This window comes from Lepidothrix coronata, unplaced genomic scaffold, assembly GCF_001604755.1.
Source record: "Lepidothrix coronata isolate B3197 unplaced genomic scaffold, Lepidothrix_coronata-1.0 Scaffold20, whole genome shotgun sequence".
Lineage (NCBI taxonomy): Eukaryota > Metazoa > Chordata > Aves > Passeriformes > Pipridae > Lepidothrix > Lepidothrix coronata.
In genome coordinates, this window is record NW_016690200.1 from 7,465,031 (window position 1) to 7,470,624 (window position 5,594).

The following is a 5,594-nucleotide window of genomic DNA, read 5'->3' on the forward strand; positions in this document are numbered from 1 at the left end:
GGGCTGGAGGCAGCTCTGCAGGGGGGTCTCCCCTGAGGGGGCAGAGGGACAGAATCCCCCCCTGCCCTGCTGCCCCCACTGTGGGATCCGCCCAGGGCACAGGGGTTTCTGGGCTGGGGCATCTCCAGCTTCTCCTCCACCAACCCCCCCAAGTCCTTCTCCTCGTGGCTGCTCTCAATCCATTCTCCTCCCAGCCTGGATTCCTGCTGGGATTGCCCTGACCCACGTGCAGGACTTCACACTCCTGCTGGGCCAAATCCCGCTGCCCTTGGTGCTCTTGGCACAAGTCAGACCTGCAGGGCAAATTAATCCAAGCCATCAAATTCCTCTAAATGAGCTTTGCAAACTCATCCGAAGACCTGGTTATAAAAAAGGGCAGAATTCCTTTGTTTTCAGTCCCAATTCTGCTCCTGCAGAAGCTGCAGGTTGAGGGCTCACCTCAGAATTGATGTTTCAGTCATTATTTCACTTTTCAGAGTCAGAGTTTTATTGTCTTTAGTTCAAGACCAGAACCTGCCTGGATTTTGCCACACTGGCAACAGTTCCCTGTTGATATCCAGGGAGATCCAAACCTGCAGGGATTGATTTCCTGAGCCATCAAAGTTCACACTTTGATCAAGGATGAATTATTCCCCTTTTTCTGAGCAAAATAAAGAAAAGGTGAATGTGACATTAAGCAGGTCAGGGCCCTCAGATTTACCCACGGGCCTTAAAGTGTAATATATTAACATAATGTCATATTAATCTGTGATTATTTATGTTGATACCCTTTTATCTGACTGTTGGATTTGTATCCAGCCCCGCTGTCATCTCCAAAACCAGATTTGATTCATGGCCTCATTTCCTGTTTTTTCCTCCCACTGCTCACAGCCCTTTTTATTTTATTTTTTTTTAACCTCTCCATGGTCCATTTATTAAATGTAGAGTTAGAAACACAATTAGAATTTACTCAGGTCTGCAATGCCTGAATATTAAATCCTTGGAACAATAAAAATCCTTTCCCAAATGTTTCTTCTCTGGCTTTCCTCTTCCCTCAGCCTAATTACTGATTGAATGACCAAGAAAAAAAAAAAAAGAAGGGCCTGATTGGAGCAATTCCAAGCAAGGAGTGTGTGAATAATCCTGGAATTCCCAAGCACTGCAGAAAAAAAAGGCAAACTGGGGAGACCTGAGGATATTTCAGAGTGTTCAGATTGTGTTTTACAAGTGGGTTTTTCACAGCCTGTTGTCTCCCTCCTAAGTGGTTCATCCAGTTTGTAACAACTGGTTTTAACTGAGTTTAAACTTCCCAACCAGCCTGAGGTGTTCCTGGTGCAGGAGAGGAAGGAATGAGGGTGTTCAGGCCTTCCAGCACAGGGTCCCTCTGCAGGGGTCTGGTTGGTTGGGTGATGTTCCTGTTCCACCCTAAACACACGTGGTGGCCTGAGCACAGCCCAGATCTCCCTCTGCAGATCAGTCCTCTAGGCTTAAACTCAAATTAAGCTTCGTTCCAGCACCCAACCCCCGAAATATCATCAGAGCTGACTCGTCATCCATCCCTCAGCACAAATAAAATCCAAATTAAGGTGTTTCTGGTAACAGAGAGCACTTTGTGTATTGGGGTTTTTTTTCCCCCCCAGAATTTGTCTTATTAATGCACAGGAAGGACTAAAGGGCTGCAGAAATGAATGTGGGGGTTCCCAGCACGGTGTCCCCCAGACTGAACTGAAAAGAAATCCGTGGATTCAGGTGATCACTGGCTCTGCCTGTCGGGGGTGGCCTGTGCCCCTTTGTAAATCCATAAATCCAGGAGCAGCACGGAGCTGGATGGAGCCGCATTCCAGCTGCTCCAGCACAAAAAGCAGGAGGATTTAGTGTTTAACATCAATGTTCCCTGACCTGCACCAGGCCACTGCCCCCCGTGGAGTCATTCATCCCAGAACTTGGCTGGGCTGGAGCATCATCTCAGACACATCCAAGGGCCTCCTGCCGGGAGCATCAAGGACTGGGGGACTCAGAGAGTGGCTCTGGCCTCGCTCCAGGTGCCTGAGGGACAGGGCCTGGGAGCTTTGCTTTCACAATCCCTGTTTTTGATCATTATCCCTCCTTTCTGCTCCGTCCGAAGGGAGGGAGAGATTGAAGTTACCTCAGTTAATATTCACTATTTCTTCTTTCCCAGCATCATTAGACAGCTTCCCTCCTTCCCTCGGTTTTGAAATGCAGAATTCCTCCCTGGAAAAGTCTTTAGCTGATATTCATCTGGTAGGTTTTTTGTGCTTCCCCAGCACCCAGGAAGGCCAGGCTGTGGTCTGCGCAGTGGGCTGTGCTGAGCTTCACAGAAACATGGAATAACAGCCTGGATTTGGAGGGATTGGCTGTCCATGGGGACCTGGATGCTGCATGCCAAGTGACATGGAAACCCTTCATAGCTGAGGAGCTCAGCCTCAGCCTGGGGGTGGTGTGGCCACCATGGAAAAGGCACAAGAGAGGAAAAACAGAAAGGAAAGACAAGGATGGAAAATACTTTTCTACTGTGCAAGGTGGGATCTCCTCGAGGGAGCATGTGGAGAAAAGCTCAGGGGTCCCACAGGATGGGGAATTCTTTCCTGTCCCCCACCCCAGGGGCATTGCAGAGGGGTCTGGAAAAATCCAGGGAGCTGGGATACAAATCCTGACAGTCTTCACCCCCTGTCATGGAAGTTTTGCTGCGATTTGTCTCTTTATCCATTGGAAAGGTGAGGAGATCCTTCTAATTCCTCACTGCTCTTGTCCTGAATCCCATCCCCAGTCCCTTGGGAGTCGTCAGGTTTTGGGACATCGACTCCACTGTTATTAAAGGGACTTTTTTTCTACAATTCAGCTTGTCCAGCCTGTCCAACACATTGTCCAACCCAGTGTGCAACAGCAGTTCCCAAACCAAGCAGGAGATTTAAAAGTGGGGTGGGATGGAACTTCAAAATCATGGAATCTTAGGATTGTTCAGGTGGGAGAAGACTTCCAAGATCATCAAGTCCAACCATCAGACCAGCACTGGGTGATCCCCAGAGGTCCCTTCCCACTCTGATGATTCTGTGACTCTGAAAACCGTATCCTCAGGTGCCACTTCCACGTGGTTTTTTGGTTTTTTTTGGACACTTCCAACGATGTGGATGCAGCTTAAAAATGGAGTAGGAACACTCAAAGCTCTTCAGGGCTGGGAGCTTGTTATTGGTGGTTCACTGTTCAAAACTAAGAGTCATTTTTAGTACTCCTGGATATTCATTCCTTGAAACCTTTCCATCACCACAGGGAAATTCATGCCAAGTGAACAAGCCTCAATTTTATGGTGGATCTTTGGGGAAAAGTTAAACCTGGGGTTAAATCCAACGGCCTGAGCTTTATTGGAGGAAAATGGATCAACATCACTTGGCTCCAAGTTGTCTAAAACAGGAAATATTTTATTCTTCAGGAGAACTTAATTTCATGGATCCAAACCCAAACTGGAGAGCAGTCAGGTTGTTTCCTCACACAGTTTTCTTGGAGAGGTTTCCCCAGGGATATCGTAGCTCTTTAATTGAAATGTGCCTGTATTTCCTTTAGCTCATTATGGAAGCTTTAAACAAGCCCAAATCTGTGGGAATCAACAGGGAGAAGTCCTCTGTTTGCCATCCATCGGCACTGTTTGCTTTTCCAAGAGCGAATTTTCCAAGAGCCGCCTGGTTCAAGTGCTGCAATAATTAAAGATGGGAAAAGCTGAGGGAACAGGAAAATCCTCTGTGTCCTGCCTGGGTGCCACAGGAACTCCTTGGGACGGGCAGGAGGTGGCAGGAGGTCACACTGGATCATCTGCTGACTTCCAGTGGGGTTAAAAAACCTGTACCTGTGGCTGCCAAGGATTTAAGAGTCATCAATTAATCTGCATATCGTGGGCATGTGGGAGATCCAAACGAGGACAGGCTCTTGGACTGCTTTGAAAAGTCAGGTATTTCCTTGGATCAGATCAGGGGTATCCTGTGAGAACACCAGGGGTAATTAGGGGGAATTTGGGGTAATTAGGGAACTGTCCTGTCTTATTGCTTGTGTTAAACACCTCAGGCTGTGCTGCAGTTGTGATTTTAGGAAGGAATTCCTGGCTGGGAGGATGGGAAGGCCCTGGCCCAGGTTGCCCAGAGAAGCTGTGGCTGCCCCTGGATCCCTGGGAGTGTCCAAGGCCAGGCTGGAGCAACCTGGGAGAGTGGAAGGTGTCCCTGCCCATGGCATGAGATGATCTTTGAGGTCCTTTCCAACCCAAACCCTTCTGTGATTCCCAGAAATGGGAACTGGGATGTCTTTACACATGTTTGAGCCCATTTTGGGCAACATTTTTATCTCTCATGTTCGACTCACACAACCCCCAGTGCTCTCAGGTTTGTGTGGGAAGATCTCCAGCTTTTCCAGAGAGTTATTCTGTGAAATTTGCTCTTTTCCTGCCTGGAAAGAATCCTGCAGTCAACTGGCTGTGTGTGCACCAGAGGCAAGGGAAGCAGAGCCCAGAGTTCTGTGTTATTTGCCAGGATGATCAGGAATGGGGAAGCAGCAAACTGATTAATTCTGCATGACCCAAGCAAATTATTTACCCAGTGAGAGGCTAACACGGGATCTTTTCCCTTGTTTTGAGTCTTGCTTGCTAATCTGTTTGATTTGGCAGCTCGTAAATAACTGGTTAATAAAATTTGGGGAATATTAAACCTGAGTGGTGAGTGAAGGGCAGCCAATGCTCACAGAAAAGGGCGCTGGAAGAGCTGGATCTTTTTTAATCGATGGGAATGGGGAACAGGGAGCAAAGCAGGGAGAGGGAAACAAAGACAGACATCAAAATGAAGGTTATGTGGCCCCACCTGGAGTGTCCAGCTCTGAGGCCCCCAGCACAGGGAGGACACGGACCTGCTGGAGAGAGTCCAGAGGAGACCAAAGAGCTGCTCCCAGGGCTGGATCCCTCTGCTCTGGAGCCAGGCTGGGAGAGCTGGGAATGTTCACCTGGAGAAGAAAAGGCTCCAGAGAAACCTGAGAGCCCCTTGCAGGGCCTAAAGGGGCTCCAGGAGAGCTGGAGAGAGACTGGAGACAAGCCATGGAGGGACAGGACACAGGGAATGGCTTCCCAGTGCCAGAGGGCAGGGTTAGGTGGGATATTGGGAAGGAATTCCTGGCTGGGAGGGTGGGGAGGCCCTGGCCCAGGTTGCCCAGAGAAGCTGTGGCTGCCTCTGGATCCCTGGAAGTGTCCAAGGCCAGGCTGGACAGGGCTTGGAGCAACCTGGGCTAGTGGAAGGTGTTGGGGTTGGACCTGGATGGTCTTCAATGTCCCTTCCAACCCAAACCATTCCGTGATTCCAGGATTATATTTTGAAAAAGCTTTAACTTACTCTGAGAAATACTCATAACACATTGAGCTTAAATAACCTTCTGCTCCCTGCTCTCAAAGGCATTTGGAAACACAGCCCCATTATCCCTGTTTTCCAGACACCCAGAAGTGAGGCACAGAGCAGGAGAGTCCAGGATCACAACTGGTGGCAGAGCTGAGAGTGGCTTCACCCCCTGGAGCATCCTGGAATCTGGGCTGATTCCCACCCTGACCCTGCCCCTGCTCTGTGCTTTTATTC

At 49.1% G+C, this 5,594-nt stretch overlaps 1 long non-coding RNA gene across 2 annotated transcripts in view; it reads right to left on the reverse strand.

Moving 5' to 3' along the window:
- LOC108493830 overlaps positions 1–5,594 on the reverse strand; it is a 40,280-nt gene that overhangs the window by 2,129 nt on the left and 32,557 nt on the right. The window contains exon 3 of one of the 2 annotated variants that reach the window (XR_001873615.1): positions 2,542–3,844. The exons of the other annotated variant lie outside the window; for it this stretch is intronic. This is a non-coding gene — a long non-coding RNA (uncharacterized LOC108493830). Of the gene's footprint in view, positions 1–2,541; positions 3,845–5,594 lie in introns of those variants that run through there. 2 annotated transcript variants of the gene reach the window in all.